Source organism: Mesocricetus auratus, unplaced genomic scaffold, assembly GCF_017639785.1.
Source record: "Mesocricetus auratus isolate SY011 unplaced genomic scaffold, BCM_Maur_2.0 Super-Scaffold_100019, whole genome shotgun sequence".
Taxonomy (NCBI): domain Eukaryota; kingdom Metazoa; phylum Chordata; class Mammalia; order Rodentia; family Cricetidae; genus Mesocricetus; species Mesocricetus auratus.
In genome coordinates, this window is record NW_024429200.1 from 8,544,612 (window position 1) to 8,564,011 (window position 19,400).

At 43.1% G+C, this 19,400-nt stretch overlaps 1 pseudogene; it reads right to left on the minus strand.

Annotated features, from left to right (window-relative positions):
• LOC101824374 overlaps positions 1–8,569 on the minus strand; it is a 29,161-nt pseudogene extending 20,592 nt beyond the window's left edge.
• Between the last annotated feature and the right edge of the window lie 10,831 nt (positions 8,570–19,400).

Consider the following 19,400-nt stretch of genomic DNA (forward strand, 5'->3'; position numbering starts at 1 on the left):
AGGAGAGGGCATTGGATTCCTTAAAGTTGGAGTTACAGGCGCTTGTGAGCTACCTGACCTGGAAGCTGGGAACCAAACCTGGGTCCTCTGTGCAAGCAGCATCTGCTCCTAACCATTGAGCTATCTCTCCAGCTCCCATTCCAGTCTTCTTAAATTTATAAAAGATTTGTTTTGTGCTTGACATATGATCTATTCTGGAAGATGTTTTTTCTGTATTTGTTGGATTAAATACTTTGTGCATATTAAAAAGAAAATGGAGAAACACCTTCAACCTGCTTCCCAGGCAATGGTATGGTGAAAAGTGATTCTGTGGGGATGAGGGATACCATAATAGTTGGAATCATTATAGCTTTGAGGAGAGAGCTGACACTAGTGAGATTTCCAGAGATCTACAAGGATAACACCAACTGGAAAACTAAGTAATAGTGGGGAGACTACATTAATAGCCCCTACCTGATGGTAAGGTTGGTGACTACCTTTTATGACATCCTAGAACCTTCATCCTGTGACTGATGGAAGCAGAGACAGATATTCATTGAACTGACCCCCTGGAACCCAGTGACAGAGATGGAGAAGTGATGAGCAAAGGGGTCAAGACTGTGCTGGTGAAACCCACAAAGACAGCTGACTGGACAAGGGGGGAGCTCTTGAACCCCAGACTGATGACTAAGAGGCCAACAGGGGACTGATCCAGACTCCATGAATGTAGTGCCAGTGAGGATGCCTCAGAAATCCCTGGGCCTTTGGGTAGTAGATTAGCGTTCACCATGGCATACAAATGAAACTTGGGAGCCCATTCCACATGGAGGGATGCTTTCTCAGCCTGGACACATGGGGAAGGGCCTAGGTCCTGACCTGGATGAAATGACAGACTCTGGAGATCCCCCCCAAGGAGGGCCTCACCCTCCCTGAGGAATGATGTGGGGATTGGGCTGGGGGTGGGAGGATTGGGGTGGGGCTGGTGGAGGGACAAGGGGGGGGTAAGGGGGAGCTGGGATTGACATTTGAAGCATGCATGTTTCTAATTTAAATAAAGGACTGGCTCCACCAGCTCCTCCTCCCCCTCTCCCTGGGTATTAAGCCTTTGGCATATATTAACAATCTAAAGTGTTAGCATTGACTTCTGGCAATAGATACATGGGACACTTTTGCTGTGGAGCAAGTCATGACAACACATTTAAAAAACAAAATAAAAACACCCACTGTGTATGTGTGCATCCAGAGTTTGTGGAGCAAACAGTTTATAGTGTTGACACAACATTTTAATTTCCTGAAACACTTAGGGTAACATTCAGTCTCTGTATGTCACTGAAGACCAGCCATTGTGCGACCTTGTTGTTTAAAAACTCAAATAAGACAGTCTTAGGACAAAAGATGGGGCAACACTCATTCTCTCTGGCTGTCATCCTTTGCAAAAGAAGATTCTATACAAGCATCACTGGGTTTGTCTGACATTTACCAAATTCCTACATAAATAACCATTACCTGGGAAACTTGAGCAGCTGGGAAATAAATAAGATTTAATAGGTTCAGATGGATAAGGTGGTCCGATCCGGCTGACTTTGTTTTGAGATGAGATGAGGTTCCTGTCTAGGAGCTGTGAGAGTGTAAATATGTGCTAAACGTGCCCCTGAAAGCCTGTTAGACACAGCTCTGGGCTTCACAGAGGTGTGAGGGGAAAGAAATTTGCTTGGTGCACAACCATAGAACGTTTTAACACTCTGTCTTCGCAGATGAAATACCGTCATCCCGCTCAGTCTAAAGCCTCCCCGGGTTCTTTACTATTCAGTCTGTTCAGAGAAAATGATGTGCAGTAATTTTAAGACAGACCCGTTGCTGGAAGAGGTCAGCCTGGAAAAATTCACTGCTCAGGGGTGCCAATGTTCTTATTAAGGAGACAAAGTGCTACACAGACAGAGTCAAAGACATACTTCAAGATGGAGGGGAACGCTTGGAGCAGGTTGGTAAAGAGACCCTGAAAGTGGTTTTCGGATTGGAAAATGACCATTATGGGTTTCCATACTGCTGGACTGCAGGCATTTCGAATGATAGATTTCTCTCTGTGGCAGCAGTGAGTTCAGACCAAGACTTCTTGCAGAGTTAGGGAAGTTGCATGTGTACTCATTTGCATGGAACAGAGAGAAAGAAGCAAGAAGGGGAGGAGGGAGGAGTGTTGTTTGTTATTTTCAGCTTCCCTGGGACTGAAATACTGACAAGAACATTAAGTTGCTAGAGGAAAGACTTACTTTGGCTCATGGTTTCCGGGGGTTTTAGTCCATCATGGTGGTGAAGGCAGGGTGCAGTGGGGTCTGTCCATGGATGGGGGAGGATGAAGCCATGCCTGTTTACTTGTCATGGACCAAGAAAGATGTAGGGGAAGGAGGGTCAGGCCACACTTTCAAAGACTTGCCTCTAGAGTGCTACTTCTGCCAGCCAGGCCCCATCCCCAGGTTCTCCAAGGTGTTTAAAATAGTACTTCACGCTTGGATCCAAGTGTTTGAAACATGAGCCTGTGAGGGACACTTCAGATTTGAACCTTAAGGAGGGGTTTGATGATAAGAAGGCCTACTGGGGAGTGGGTTGTTTATCCTCTTCTGAGATGTTCTCAGGGCTTGTTGATAGTCATGGCTAACAATTCACAGCAGCTCCTGACCTCTACAGACCTCAGCGAGGCTTAAGCTCTGCACAGGGCTACACGGGTGATCTCTGCTAGCCACAGGAAAGTGATTTGCCTCACAACAGAGACAGCAGCAGGCCCTGCTTAAATTCTCCAGTATCCTCAGATTTACAAGATAATGGCTAGGCTCCTCTAGTGGCCGGATGTAGAGGCAGAGGCTAGGTAATGTACTCCCATTTTTCAGAGCTAAAGTCAACAATGGACCACTCCCGACAAGCGGCCGCAGCATACCACAGACTAAGTAGTGAGTGTGGAAAGTTTTGTTCTGGTGAGAGATGTGGGAAGCAGAAGAGAGGAACCTGGAAATAATTCTCTGTGCAAGCATTGACTTGGTGGAGCCAGACAAAAGCTTGTGGGCTTCAGCATGTTTGAAACAGTGATCCCCATGTCTCATCAAGAGATGGATGCCGTCTGTATTTGGTTGGTTGATGAGCTGAGACCCATCAATTTCAATATCCCTAGATCACGGCAGCATCATTTAGAAGCCCCTCTGACTGATGGGCTATTCTTTTTCTCTTCCATCATCACAGCGTGTAGACTCTGTGCATGCCATAATTAACTAACTTAGACTTAATAGCAAACTTCAATGATGTATATCGGCCCTCAAACACACCAAGATGAAGGGGGAAGGAGATGAAAAAAGTTTTTTCTTGCTTAGCACACAATCCCCGCAGGAAATCAGAGGCTAAGGAAATTTCCAGCAATGAAATTAAAAACTATTCCCTTAGTGGATAATTCAAATAATAAGGAACAAGAGTGGCTGTGACTTCAAGGGAAGTTTGATGCCTTCTCAGAATCGAGAACACTGGCGCACAATAAGCCATCCATAAATTTTAAAGACAGGGAAGAGGCAGAGAAGTAGGGGGAAAAGGGACATGCAAAGAAGAAATGGCTGACTCAGGTTACTCCTGGCTTTTGAGAAGGCCAATATCATAGAAAACACATATGCAGTATATACTATTCTGTTTTCTCTAACATACAGCCAAGTATTTCATCACTTCCAGACACTTTTGATGTGTCACTGCTTACACATACATGCAGCTAGCTAACCAGGGAAGTCTATAAACATTTATTACAGTGGGAAGAGCCCACAGTATTGCCTTTCCACTACTAAGCTGGTTCTGCCCTTCCAGCCTATGGGATCTGGGTATTGCACTCAGGACATCAGGACTGCGGGAAGTTTCCTTACCCACTGAACCACCTCACCAGCCTGAAATAAAAAATTAAAGAAGAAAGAAAGATGAAGTATTTTCCTGAGAAATTTCTATTAATATTGAGGGGAAAGTGGTTGCTAATGTTACTTATATTTCTTTATATGCAAACATATGCGTAGTTTTTAATGAGAACTTATTTGGAAAACAAAATACAATTAAATATCAATTATATTTGATGATATTTTAAGTTTCTCTTTATGTCTTTGAGGAAGAAATTACTGAAAAAAATTTTTTTGATTTTTATGAGACAGGGTTTCTCTGTATTGTTTTGGAGGCTATTGGTCCAGCCCGGCCTCGAACTCACTGAAAAATATTTTTAAGTGGATATAGGCAGAAATCAAATAAAAAAGCAGGGGAAACCCGGCGTTGGTGGCACACGCCTTTAATCCCAGCACTCGGAAGGCAGAGGATCTCTGTGAGTTCAAGGCCAATCTGGTCTATGAAGCTACACAGAGAAATCCGTCTTGAAAAATAAAAACAAAACAAACAAACAAAAAAAACCACAAATAAAGAAAGAAGAGGAAAGTGAGGGATGAAATTATGAAAAAGTCCATAGAAGATAATCTAGAGTAAGAGATTTCTAACAAATGTCATGGGTGAAATGAGCTGGTGCCAGTCTGACATCCACAAAAGCCCACTGGCCACCTAGAGGCAGCAAAGATCCTTCACCCGAGGCTTGAGGACTTGGGTCCATTTGCCTTTCTTCCCTCCACATCTTCCAGACTCCACCCTAAGGCGTGTAGAGACCTGTGCAAATAAGCCACTCAGGGAGCAGACAATGGGGCTCATCCACATCCTTAGAAGGTACTTTGTGACCAGAGAAAGGGGCTGGAGAGATGGCTTGGTGAGTAATACCTTGCAAGCATGAGGACCTGAATTCAATCCCTAGCATCTGAGTAAAAGTCAAGTGTGATCACACAAGCCTGTAGCCCCAACACTGGGGATGGAGAGAGTGAGGGACAGACACAGGAGGATTATTGGTGATTGGTGGCCATTGATATAGACAAAAAAATGAGGTTCTGGTTTAATGAGAGACCCTATCTTAAAGGAGTAATGCCATAGAAGGTGATAAAGGAAACCCAACATCTTCCTTTGGCCTCTGTGTATGTTCAAGTTTGTATACCCTCACACACATGTGCACACCACACACACACACACACACACACACACACACACACCACCACCACCACCACCATTGTTGGGAGGGCCTGCTCACATAAGGGTCATCAGAAAGCAGAGAGAGAAATGAAGAGGAACAAAGGGGACCAAATTCACCCTTCCAAAGCACGCTCTCAGTGCCCACTTCCTCCAAATGGGCTACACCGCATCCAAGTTTTCATTGTCTCCCAACAATGTCGTCTCAGTATGAAACCACTATGGTGAAGTTTGTACTATTATGATCTGTAATCACTTCTCAATATTACCATCGTCTGGGGACCAAATACACAACTTCTTTGTAACCAGGAAGGGGGAAGTGTTTCTAGGTAAGTAAAGCAATTGATGTCCACTTTATACCATTTGTTTCTACTTGAAAACTCAAAACCTGTTCTGCTTTTCAATCCCAACTTCCACCAAGAGTTGTCAACCTGGAAGGAGTACCTCTCACACATGACCTCCTTTCTCCTCTTGGAACTTTGGACGCAAGTGAAGACATTCCCTTCTGCAGTTGTTCACCACTTTTGAAACTTTTCTGCAGGACTGGCTCCTGCTACGGTCCTTCTTTTCTGGCAACTCCTGCTTTCTTCCACCTAGATCTGCACCACCCTGCGGCTGCTCCCTCGTTCCCAAATGCTTCTCTTTGTCCCTGTCGAATGGCATCCTTGGGCCACCAGGTATGGTAAAAGGTGCTAACTGTAACATACAGAAACGCAAATCACTCACGAAACTGTTGCCCCCAAATAAGGGAGGTTTTAAAAAGACAGTATGTTGGGAGATGAGGAATTTGCTATCACAGATAATAGTAGGAACAGAGAAGCTATTGCCGTATCAGTTTTTCTTACTTTGCTTAAGCTATTGTGTGTGGCCATAGATGCCATTGGGCATATTCCAGAAGTGGGATAGCTGGCTTATGTGGCAGCTCTATTTTTAGTTTTAAACGACCTTCTAGTCTGATTTCTGTGGTAACTGCACTAGCTTACATTCCTGACATCATGTAAAGGCACAAAGGCTCTTTCTCCCATATCCTCTTCAATACTTGATACTACTTGTTTTTGGAATGATAGTCATTCTGATAAAGTACATGATGTAATTAAACAAAAACATCATTGTGAAATCCATCACTATGTACAAGGAATACCAACTTAACATTAAAAAAAACCTTTAAACTTATTGCGCATAGGCAGTTTGGTAGTGTAGGAAGTAACCTGGAAGGTCATGATAAGCATACTAAATTTGTATTTTGTACTGGGGTATTTGAAATTTCACACTCAGATATGTACAGAAATCCATCAGGTTGACATCACTGAGGAGAGCATTAGACACCAGGCAGTAGGACACCTAGGTGGGGTGGAGTGGCATGGCCTTGCTAGCCGTCAGATAATTAAGAACACAGGTTCTGTAGCTAGAGAGTCATTTAAGTCCTGGCTCCTTTGTTCTTGCCTTCGTGACCATAATCTGTTTGATTGCCTTGACCTTACGTTTCTTTGCTATGGAACAGACAAGTCACTGATGTTTGTCTTTTAGGGTTATTGTAAGTTATTGACTTCTTTGTTTGAGGCAGAGTCTTAGGATGAAACCTTAGCTTCCCTGGAACCACCAGGCCAGGGTCTTAATAGAGATTTGTCTGTTGTCTCTGCTTCCCAAGGGCTGGAATTAAAGGCATGTGCTCTCCCACTTTTAGTGTCCCAAATAGGTTCATATGCCTGAAGTGTTTAGAATGGTTTCAGGTGTCAAACAAACTATGAAAATACTGTCCACTGTTTGTCAATCCAGTCAGGAAGTCATGTTATCTTGTGAGATTATCTAATATTCCAAGACAATTTTTATCCTAAATCTTAAGGCTGTATTTGTTTAAACTAACTGTGAAAATGTTTTCAAACACTGCTGGGCATAGTGGCGCACGCCTTTAATCCCCGAACTCAAGGGGCAGAGGCAGGTGGATCTCTGTGAGTTTGAGGCTAGCCTGGTCTACATAGTAAGTTCTAAAACTTCATAGTTAGACTCTGTCTCTAAAAAAATTCTTTTTCAAACACCAAGAAGGCTCTGTTGGCTAGGGATGCATTCAGCAGCAAACTTATAGAAGTTTAAACAAATGCTTTCTTTGCCAACATAAAGATAACTAACTGATGTAACTATTTGGAAAAACTGCTTGTCAACTCAGCAAGTGGTTGTGCTCTGACCCAGCAATTGCATTCCCAGGTGCAAACCCAAAGAAAATGTGTGTGTGTGTGTGTGTGTGAGAGAGAGAGAGAGAGAGAGAGAGAGAGAGAGAGAGAGAGAGAGAGAGAGGAGGAGGAGGAGGAGGGAGAGAGAGACAGAGACAGAGATAGAGACAGAGGGAGAGAGACAGAGACACAGAGAGAGAGAAAGATCAGACCAGGTAAGAATGTTCATTAATAATAACCCAGGACGCTCAGCAGTGGTGGAACAGATACATAGAAAACATATGTATACATGTGAGATTTGTGTGAGACAAAGAAACCCAATGAATGCCTCTCCATGGCAATATGGGAGAACCTCATAGCTAAGCAAATGAAGGCTCACAACAATATGCACCATACAACTCCATCTATGTAAGTACAAAATTAGGCCAAACCACCCAGTGGTACCAAAGGCAAGAAGAGCTCCCTCTAGAGGTAATAACCATGAGAGCAAGAACACTGGGAGTTGGTTCTGTTGTCTTCCTTGATCTGGGCTCTGATTACCTGAGCTGTAAACTTACGAGGCAACTTCTCGTATACCCCATTACATTATATTAGACCCCTAACAAAGGGCTAGAAGGAAGAGGAAGGAGTAACTGGTGTCTGATATCAGCCTGTTTCCCCGTGCATGCATACTCTACATCCTTAGCTTGGTGGACTTCATCGTTTCTTAAATGAACATTGGTGTTTTACGTGCATGTATTTCTGTGTGATGGTGTCAGAAGCCGTGGAACTGGAGTTAAAGACAGGTGTGAGCTGACATGTGAGTGCTGGGAGTTGAACCTGGGTCCTCTAGAAGAGCAACCAGTGCTCTAACCATTGAGTAATCTCTCCAGCCCTGGGTGGCCTTCATCTTTTAAGCCTGCCATTTCATATGAGAATTACTCCACATTGTGTTCAACTTCGTGGCAAGAAAAAGGGGCCACCTCCGTTTTTATCTGGACTTTTTTTCCCTCAAAATCCTCCCCTTTGCCTAGTGCAGCAATCATTCTTTATGTTTCATTAGCCCCAACTGTCGCTACTCATAATTGGAGGAGAGCCACGTCACTCAGTGGGAGAGCCAAGGAAGACAACTTCAGGGAACCTTTCATGAGTCAGTAACTGTGTCAGCCAACCCGGCCAAAGAACACAGAATTGTAAGTCAGGTCTAACTGTTGTTTCTTCTCCCTGGCTCCCAATGCAATGGCAGAAAACAGGAGGCTACATTGAAGACATACTTTTGAGATGAGCGCAGATAACTGCTGAATGGTTGGTGCTGATGAACCAGGCCCACCCAAAGCGACAACTGAAAAGTGGTGTCTAGGCTCGAGGGTGCCCATGGTGGGATACCTTCACCAGCTGTGATAACTTATCTTTATTGAATGAAGAGTGTGACTTTGGATGACTTGTCTTGCCAGGGTCTGCATTAGCCAGACGTCTGACAGCAAAAACTAGTGTGGGCTGAATTCAAGGCTGTAGATTTTTTTTTTCATTTTGCTTTTGTTTTTTATTTAGACACTGCCTGGACACCACTCCTAACCAGGTCAAATATTTCAAATAAAACCTAATGGACTCACGACAAGAGGTGTAATGAGCAGAAATATGGTAGGATTGGGGTGTTGGGTTTAACAGAAGGGTTCAATCTTAGTAGTAGATTTGGGGACAGTAATTAAAGTTGTTGAGCTGAAAAGCCAGGTAGAAATAATCTTCTCTTTCAGGCCCAGACTGTCTGTGAAGATGAACTTTTATTGCTTAAGCCAATCTATAACAAATGGATTTTTTTTTCATTCAATTCCTTTTTCCTCAGAGGCTTTGGTTTGCAAAGCTGGCTCCACTGTCTAGTCTTTCAGCATTTTTTTCCCACATGGTTCTTGTATCTGTTACTTTTCCTGGGGCTGTGATAAAATACCCTGACAAGAGCCAGCTTAAGGGAGGAGGGGCTTATTTGCTGTTAAAGGGTACAGTTCAGCGGGGTGGGGGAGCCACAGTGACAGCAACCCACAGCAGCTGGTCACGCTGCATCCAAAGTCAGGAAGCAGGGGATAGTAGCTACCTGTGCTCAGTTCACTTTCTCCTTTTAACTTAACCTGGAATCATGGCCCATGGAATGGTGCTACACACAATTCACAATTAGGGGTGGTCTTCTCATCTCAGTTAACTTAAACTGGTACCTAAGCATGCTCAGATAATATCAAGTTGACAATCAGTGCTAACCATCCCAGTACATGTCCGTTAGTGGACTGTACACTTAAGGAGTGAGGACTCCCTCTTTTTCTTTGATTCCTTCCCTTCTCTCATTGTTTCATACAGTGTTACACATCAGTAACTCCTAAAAAGCAACAATCAGCTGTTGTCTGGTCAGAGGAAAGAATGAATTCCTCAAAGCTGTTAGAATATTTGCCTTCGAGAAGATCAACATGGGACAGGTGTCTACATGGCCCATGCTTTGTCTTTTGATGGTCCACAGGGACACTATGCCAAAAGTCATGGATGTGGTCTTCACAGCATAGTTGGGGTACCCTGAAGCTATAGTAGGGTAGCCAAGTTGTTATGCACCCCGAACCTTCATATGCTACTTTAACTTTGATGAATCTGGCTAGTTCAATGACAACTGGGAATTTATCGTCATGATATTGAGTCATTTTAGTTGAACAACCTCCTGGAAGCAATCTAGGACAGGAGAACCAGCAGAAGTGTGGGTGTGTGTGTTTTTGCATTTAATTTTTTATTGTGGTAAATGTTGTAATTTTTAAAAAGTGGCACATGAGAGAAAGATGCCATGTGACAGAGCTTGGGTTTTTTATTGTGGGAAAGTGAATGGGTAAAGGGCTGAGAGGAGAGGGGAGACTGGCCTCTGGGGACAGAAGGGACCGAAGAGAAGAGAGAGAGAGAAAGACAGACAGACAGACAGACAGACAGAGAGAGGCAGTGAAAGGAACAGAGAGAGAGAGAGGTGGGGGAGAGAGAGAGAGAGAGAGAGAGGGAGAGAGAGGGAGGGAGGGAGGGAGAGAGGGAGAGGGGACGATGAGGGAGAGGGGAAGGGAGAGAGGGAGAGGTGGGCAGGGCCCTTTTAAAAGGAAAAGCAGTGAGTGTGCACACGTGGTTCTCTTAGTGGCTGCAGCTGAGGGAATATCCTGTCAGAACCCCAAGGGCAGGCCAGTACAAATAGTAAGTATAAATTTTTAAATAATTTGATAATGATGTTTATATCAGGGTTTCTGTTGCTGTGAAGAGACACCACGAACGTGGCAACTCTTAGAAAGGAAAGCACTTAATTGAGGCTGGCTTATAGTTCAGAGACTTAGTCCATTGTCATCATGGCAGGACACATTGCAGCATGCTGACGGACATGGTGCTGGAGAGTTAGCTGAGAGGTCTACATCCAGATTAATAGACAGCAGGAAGAGTGTCACACTGGGCCTGACTTGAACATCTGAGGTCTCAAAGTTCACCCCCAGTGACACACTTCCTCCAACAAGGCCACACCTCCTAACAGTGCCACTCCCTATGAGCCTGTGGGGCCATTTTCCTTCAAACCACTATAACATTAAATGTTAAATGGGACATGAGCTACGTTCACAATGTTGTGTATCCACTGCCACTGCCTTCTCCTAAAGCCTTTCATCATCCCTCCCAGAGATTCTGACATTAGCAAGCAGTAACAATCCATAACCTTCCTTTCCAGCTTCTGATAATCTTTAACTTCCTTTCTGTCCCAGTGGATTTGTCTACTGTAGATATTTTATGTAGCTAGAATTATCATCTTTCTGCCTTTGTGTCTGGCTTATTTCTCTTAGTATAATGTCTTCAAGACTCATCCATGTTGTAGTATATAATTGAAATAATTCCTTTTTTATAGTGGAACAACATTGCATTGTGTAGATATAATACAAATTGTTTATTCACTCATCTCTTATTGGACAATTGAGTCATTTTAAAATATTTTTACTTATTTTGTATATGTAGATGTTTTGCCTGAATCTATGTCTATGCATCCTTGCATGTTTGGGGTCCATGGAGCACAGAAAAAAGGGTATCAAAACCCCTGGAACTGGAGTTATAGACAGTTGTAAGCCACCATATAGGTGCTGGGAATTCAACCCAGATCCTCTGAAAGAGCAGCAAGCGTTTTTAACCACTGAGCTATTTCTCCAGCCTGCATTTGAGCCATTGTTACCTTGGGGTAATTGCCACTATAATAACCACGATTGTTAGTGTATCTGAGCACTTGAGTCTGTTTTCAGTTCTTTGGGACATATGCCTAGCAGTAGAATTGTTGGATTCGAGGGAATGCTTTCAAGTTCCACTGAACCATTTCCCACAGCTGCCTCACTACTTTACGTCAGCTTCATGTGTGAGGGTTCCAGTTTCTCTGGAGACACTGTCTCTCAAGGATCTCAATATTCTCTGTGTACTCACACATCTTCGGATTTTGTGATTCTGAGAAGATGTGGCTGACCAAACTTGGGGTATGGTATTGGTTCCTTTTCTTGGTGCTGTGACAAAATAGCTGACAGTCATATCTTTTTTATATACAATTTTAAAATTTAAATTAGAAAAATCTTGTTTTACATGACAATCACCAGTTCCCTCTTCCTCCCCTCTTCCTCTGCCCCCATCAATCCCCTATCTCATCCCTTTCTGCTTCCCAGAAGCGTTTCTGTGGTGAATTTAAAGTCAGTCAAATTAACAATACTAACCATTAAAAACAGGTTGTGACAGGGGTTGGGGAGTGGTGATGCGGGGGAAGGGAAGTACCAGAAGATGACACTATATCAAGAGATATCATGCTAACTGAGCAGCCAATGCTGCAGGTTTGCCGCTACTGTTCCGTTTCCTGAAATGGGGATAATTGCATATAATGCAATGTGCTTGTGAAGGTTAATTATGCTAATGCATGGAAAGTTCTTTGTAAGTACTTTACACTCCAGAAGCCAAGAACTGCAGCAATAGCAGCTCTTCTGAGAGTAGAAAACAGGATGATTTGCAGGCATGCACAGCTATTCTCTGTCACATATCAAGGGTGCCTAGCTTTCCTATTACAAAGTGAACTCGTGTTGTAGATTTCTAAGTCTTGAGTTTATCCAAAGCAATTTTTGAACCTATTTCTATTTTCAGTCTGTGTCGCCTTCAGGGGTGACATGTTTCATTTCTTTACTGCCTGCTGTGTCGAGTAGTAATTTGTTGTATTTGTCCTAAAACTACCCTTTTCCAGCCCAAGACAGCTTCTTGGTTCTACTTCAGCAGCCTCGGAGACCTTCCCCACAAGGACCTGCTCACAGTCCTGAGTCTGAGTGAATGGAACATTTGTACAGGCTCTGGGCTTTCTTCTGGCTTGCATTCCAAATGACTGTATTTCCCCGTATCCGTTCACAGACAAGCTCTGAGCCTTTTAACTTTATTAAAGCGTCAACATCACATCACAACTTCACAGCTTTCCCATGAGCTGTTGCCTGGGATGACCATGAGGAAGTGGGAGACTGCACGGTGCCATCGCCAACTGCAGCCCTTATTTCCACAACTTTTCCTGATCACAGGCGACGCAGATGTCCATCCATCTCAATAACATGACCAGATACTTTATCCCGCCTCCAGGGTTGCTCTGATCACAAGCCAGAATCAGGAAGGCAAGTGTCTACTGGCTCACAATTCACTTAATACAAACCTTCTGTGTGTGTACGTGCATGCACGTGCAAGCAGGTAGAGGCCATAAGTTGATGTTTGGGTAATTTACTTTTTCTTACTCCCTTTATTCCTTTTGATAAAAAGCGTAATTAGGGACATCTGAAAAGAAAATTTCCTCCATATAAAACTGATTTAGGATCTTCCCCAGGTTCTGCTGACTGAGATAATCATATTAGCCCAAACTCTGATGCCATTGTGATGTGATCCACACACGTGGCAACTCTGTGTCTTCCTGCTATAGAGTCAACTCCCAATTATCTGCACACATGCAGGGGTGCGCTGGTGCAGATAATTCAAAACTGCAAATAATACAAATGCCATTTCTGCTTGGCTTGAGAATACATTATGTAAATGTGGGGAGCAAATTTACCTTCTTTATTACATTTTGCTTGGATTCATATTAAAAAATTGTTTGCATTCTCCATGATAGTGTATGTATCTACAGGGGAAAGGGGGCAAAGAATGGCAGGCCTAGAGCTCAAGAGAATCCTAGTAATTTAGCATTTGAAGGAACCTTGGGGATCACCATGCAAATTCCTCCTTCATTTTTCTAGGAGGCGGTGACCAAGGCCTAGAGGGGTTGTGTGGCTTAGAGGCGATCCCACAGTAAATGCGGCAGAGCTGCACCGGATCCAGGTCTCAGCCTCCCTTTTTCCAAGGACAGAAAGCCATTGCTAATTAGAGGCCCGTCTGGGTGTGCTGGTCTCATCAGGAAAATCTTATTTTGTCCGAAGAATGAAGTCATGTCCACTGTAACTTTGGTCGGCACAGAGCTTTCTAATGCGGCGTCTTCTACAGACTCTGCATCCTTACGGGCTGACATACCTCCTTCTCCAAAGTGGCCCTGCTGTTGGGTTTGAATTGTTTGCGGTCTTCTAGAGCTCTCGAAGATGTCCACCTGAGTTCTGCACGTGGGGCCCAGGTAGTTTCTGGAAGTCCAGAAGCACCGGGATTGGTGAGTCTGTGCCTTGAGCAGCGGGACACATGGAGACACTGCTTCGAGTCAGGTACACCGGCATCGTGTCAACTATTGAGTAAAGGGGCGAGTTTCACTGACCCTAAAAAGCAAAGTGGAGAGCTAAGTTCACCTCCCTGGGAAGTACGGCAGAGAGGCTGGAGGGAAGACGAGCAGCGTTAAGTTTACAAATCCCCATTAATGGAAAGGTTAATGGAAAACCACCGCTGGTGATGCAATCAGCCAATCAGACCGAATGAATAAATCCAGGTTTAATCTGAGCAAAGCATTCCTGGGTGGCTCTAGGGGAACAGAGAACCAGAAATCAGGAAGTGAATCCAGAGGTGGGGCCTTTTAATACCCTCCTGGGGTGAAGTCGCCAATGGCCGGCTTTTTAGGGGCAGAGTCTGGACAGAGGTGACTCCAGGGGAGGGCCTGCCCTTGGCACCCTGAGGGTGGGGGTGGAGGGCGAGGGCCGCGGCAGGGGTATTGGAGCTGGCTACTAAACAAACAGGTCAGCAATCATCAATCAGTTCAGGATGTTGGGGAACTGCCGGGACAGTGTGCTCAGTTGCTAATAATACACTTTATGTCAACTTCAAGAGCTGTCCTTTTGTAGCATGGACCTGGCTGAGTGTTCTTTGAGGTTTCTTGTGTGGGCAGGTGTTCCAAGTGTCCTGTACCATCCTAGAGCAATGCAACGAAGGTGCCTGAACAGCAGAGGAACCCAGAGCTTGGCAAGGCATTGGAAGCTGGCATCATAACTCAAAGATTGGGAAGCTGATTCAGGAAGGCATATAGGAAGAGTTTGCTCCAAGCATCTGGGGGAGGGTTTGCTCCAAGCATCTGGGGGAGGGTTTGCTCCAAGCATCTGGGGAAGGGTTTGCTCCAAGCATCTGGGGAAGGGTTTGCTCCAAGCATCTGGGGGAGGGTTTGCTCCAAGCATCTGGATCTATCAATGTCATTCACCTTCCCTGCACACTCTTATTACTGTCAAAATGAAGACAAATATTTATCTTTCATTGTAGTTACTTAATGGAGAAAAGATGTTCCTTTTAATCAGAGACTGATTTTATTAATGTTTATTAATTGTTTGTAGGCAAAGCCTTTTTCTAGGCTGATAGCAACATCTACCATACTTTTAGGCTTATCAATACTTTATAACATATTGATGTAACAATTCAGTTGGTCACTAACAGTCACACTTAACAATATAAATCTAGTTTATGAAATGGTAAGATCAGTAGACTGACTTTAAAATGATTGCATTCTATTGTTTCCAGGGCTCAGAGAAATAAATTCACTTATCTCCTCACGGTGCAACAGAATCTCAAAGCCAATTCTTATGATTCTTTTCCACGCTCTCCCTTCAAAATCCTGGGAGGAAAGATCAGATGACTTATGATAACACAAAGGATTGACAAGATAAAGGAAAAATTAAGTTCATACTTGAAGTTGAGCAAAATGCTTGGTGCATGGAGAGTACAACTATGCCACAGTACATGTATGATCCATGGCTGGGGAGATAACTCAGTTGGTAGAATGCTTGCTTAGCATACAGGAAAATCTGGGTTGGATACTTAGCACTGAAGTAGAGCATAGTGTTACACACCCACAATTCCAACACTTAAATGGTAGAAGCAGGAGGATAAGAAATTCAATGTCATGGTTGATTATGTAGGGAGTTCAAGGCCAGTGTCTTAGCTAGGGTTTCTATTGCTGTGAAGAGACACCATGACCGCAGCAACTCTTATAAAGGAAAACATTCAATTGGGGCTGGCTTACAATTTCAGAAGCTTATAGTCCATTACCTTCATGGTGGCGTGCAGGCAGACATTGTGCTAGAGAAGGAGCTGAGAGTTCTACATCTTGATCTGCAGGCAACAGAAGCAACTGTGTCACTGGGTGTGGTTTGAGCATGTAAGAGACCTCAATGCCCACCTTCACAATGACACACTTCTTCCAGCAAGGCCATGTCTCCTAATGGTGCCACTCCCTATGGCCAAGCATTCAAACACAGGAGTCTGCGGGGATCTATCTATTCAAACCACAAAAGCCAGCATGGGTCTCTAAAACAAACAACCAAAACTGAATGTATGAGCTAGGAATCTGGATTGAGAACATTTACCAGCTCAGAAGACTTTGAACAGTACCTACATAAAGCAGTTTAAGGAGTATTAAAAGTATCCAAAATTCAATTTCCTGAGCTCTTCTTTGAACACAGGGTTTCAACAGGGTTTGAATCAGAAACCCTGATAGTAGATAATACAGCTTTAAGTCCTTCAGGTAATTGTGATATATACTGAAGTTCAAGATTCCTTGGCTCAGACCAGAGAATCAGCAAATTTTTTCTAGAAAGGATCAGATAGTAAATACTTTAGGCTTATAGTGGTGGTTCTGAACCTTCCTAATGTTTGCAAGCCTTTGATACAGTTCCTCATGTTGTGGTGACCCCCCTCAACCATAAAATTATGTTTGCTGCGACTTCATAAACTGTAGTTTTGCTACTGCCATGAATCATAATGTAAATGTCTGTGTTTTCTGCTGGTTTTAGGTGACCCCTGCGAAAGAGTTGTTCTACCCAGGCCCCCAAAGGGTTGTGACCCACAGGTTGAGAAACACTGGTTTAGCAGGCCAGACAGGCTCCATTAAGATTTGTCAGCTCTCCATAGTGCTATAAAAGCAACTGTAGAGGAAATGTGAATGAATGGCTGAGACCGGATACCAATAAAACTACTAGCTAATAATACTAACACCCAACAGTACTGTGAACCTATAGCATAAATTCTTGTAAGTACAACTGGTATTTCAAAGTATGGTGTTGTGACTAGTTCTAATTGTGTACACAACAGGAAGTAGGGATGGGTCTCCCCATTCACACACCACAGTGCTTGTCTGTAGCCTGATGCCTGTTGCCTGCCTCCCTCTGGTTTGGCATTCCTCACTCTGATAGTCTGGTCTCATCTCTTCTTGGTACAGGTTATACACGGGGTGGCCAGCCTGCTGTTCAGGATGAGGTGTAACTCTGGCAATAGCTCTCTTTCCTAAGGTCTGTCTTCCTTTTGTCTCCTAATAGCTCTCTTTCCTAAGGTCTGTCTTCCTTTTGTCTCCTTCGTTAATCCCATTTTATGTCATTTAGGGCTTTACAAATCCTGCTTAACCAACGATACAGGGTTCCACCATCCTACGATATGATTTCAACTCCTTCATTCATTTTTTTTCTTTTTGCTTTGATTGTTCTCTAATTTGTCATTGGTAGAGTTTGTATTCAATAGTTATTGTATTCATTTGTTACTTGTTAGTGTTACTGGTTTGGGGCGATCTCTATGAAGAGAAAAGGGTAGAAAAAAGTCTTCTCTGCCATCTTGAAGTTGGAAATTTCTGGTGGTACATTTGAACTTGGGTATTTCAAATTTTCCTCATGAACTTTATACTACTTAATAAGTAACAATAATTTCAAAGTATTCCCCATATCTTTGCCATATTAACACATCAGTTTTGGGTTTTTTTGTTGTTTATATTTTGACTTTTTTGAGGTTATAATATGATTACACCATTCCCCTTCCATTTCCTCCCTCCAAATCCTACCATGTACCACTTTTTGCTCCCTTTCAAGTTCACAGCCTCTTTTTTCATTAACAGTTGCTACATACATCTATCGATATAACATATAGATAGTTTTTAAATCTTAATGAAAAATGGGGACGGCATAATTTTAACTATATCTTTTGCAAATGGCACTGAGATCCTATTGAACCTAAGCTTACTCACTCACTGAATGCATATCCTTGTATACAACCATCTACAGATAAATTATTATAGCTCCCATTTTGGAAACTACCTTGAGGGTCTCGACTTTCTGACACAATCAGTGGTACTGTATTTATAGTGAGAGATTGCACACAGGTAGGCTTGTTCATGCACAATAAAAGGCTCAGGGAAAGAGAATCTTAAGAACTCTGGACCCTGTGCCATTCTTCCCCAGTTTACTTTAAAAAAAATCTCTTTCCAGGAAACCAGCAGAGGTGACAGAAAAGGGGTGGGGGACTTATCCTGCATTAGGCTTTCTTCTCAGGTCCCTGACTTCTCAGCTCTCAGATTTACACAGCATGTGTCCTCTAAGCCATTCAAGGTGCTATATAATCTCTTTGACAGTGAAGATCTCATAAACATCATAGCATCCCAGCTGTCAGACACCATGCTACAAGAAAAAACACGACCCAGACGTTAATCCAAATCTCTGGGCTGAAGTCACTGAGGGCTGTGGAAGGGGACACTTAAAAGAGAAAGTTCTGATTAAAAAGTTAAGTCTGTATCTTGAGAAACAGGAAGGGATTGGACTTCTTGCTTGATGGTCACTTCTCTTGCATTGAGGATTCTTGTCTCTCTAGAGCACAGAGATAAAGCACCAAAAACATTAATGTGAGGGACCTGGCCACATTTCCACAAACCGCATATTTGGTGTGAGGGGAACACTTTGCACATGTGTGTGAGTGTCCTGCTTCTTTGCCCTCTATTAATCTCATATGGTGGCTTTTCTTCCTAGCTCATCACTTGCTTGTATTAGTAGCTAGACTGAGCAGTTATCTCAATCCAGAGAAGAGAGTTGAGTAAATAAAGAAGATTCTTTTGTTTTTTTTAAGCCCTAACAACTATGCCAGTCCTTTAAAAGCTATTCACCCCAATGCTTTATTTTTTTAAGGTTTTAAAGTTTCTTTTTTCAAGACATAATATCTCTGTGTATCCCTAGCTGTCCTGGAACACACTTTGTAGACCAGACTGACCTTGAACTCAGAGATCTGCTTGCCTCTGCCTCCCCAGTGCTGGGATTAAAGGTATGTGTCACCATCATAACCCTCAGGCCACCTCATGGCTTTAAATGGTCCTTTTGTGTTCCAAAATTAAACTAAACATTGAGAGTGGCTTCCTTCAGAGCTAGGCTTATGGTCCTGAGTCCACCTCTTTCCTCCTTGCCATCAGATGAGGAGATAGAAAAACATTCTGACAGACTTTCTAGATGGAGGACTACAAGGTTTCTCCACATGGAGTTCCCATTTCTGCACATCATTTTGAGGTACCTTACTGAATGCTTAGCACCTGTGGGGCTCAATGCCATATGTATTTTTACATATTTAAGAGACATCCAGCAATTTCATCAATAAGGATTTTGTTGTTGTCACTTGACAAGGGGACAATACCTTGACAGACTGAGTCTACAATAGCTCCTATCAATCAAGCACTTTTCAAAATCACAAATTACAATACAACTCGTTGTATTAAATAACCCATGGTTTGGGGAATTATTAAGAAAGCTGGTGTTATTGGCATGTGAAGCAAGCTTGTTTCTAATTTAAATAAATTTAAAAAAAGAAAAAAAAAGAAAGCAGGTCTTGTTGAAAATAAGTGAGTTTTTTTCTCATCGAATGTGGAGAAGTCAAGCTGGTGTGTACACAGAGTCTTCCCTGCATGTGTTAGCATCTTTGGTACAGGAAGATACTCCAAATGCTAACCCAACTACAAAGCCTCTGATC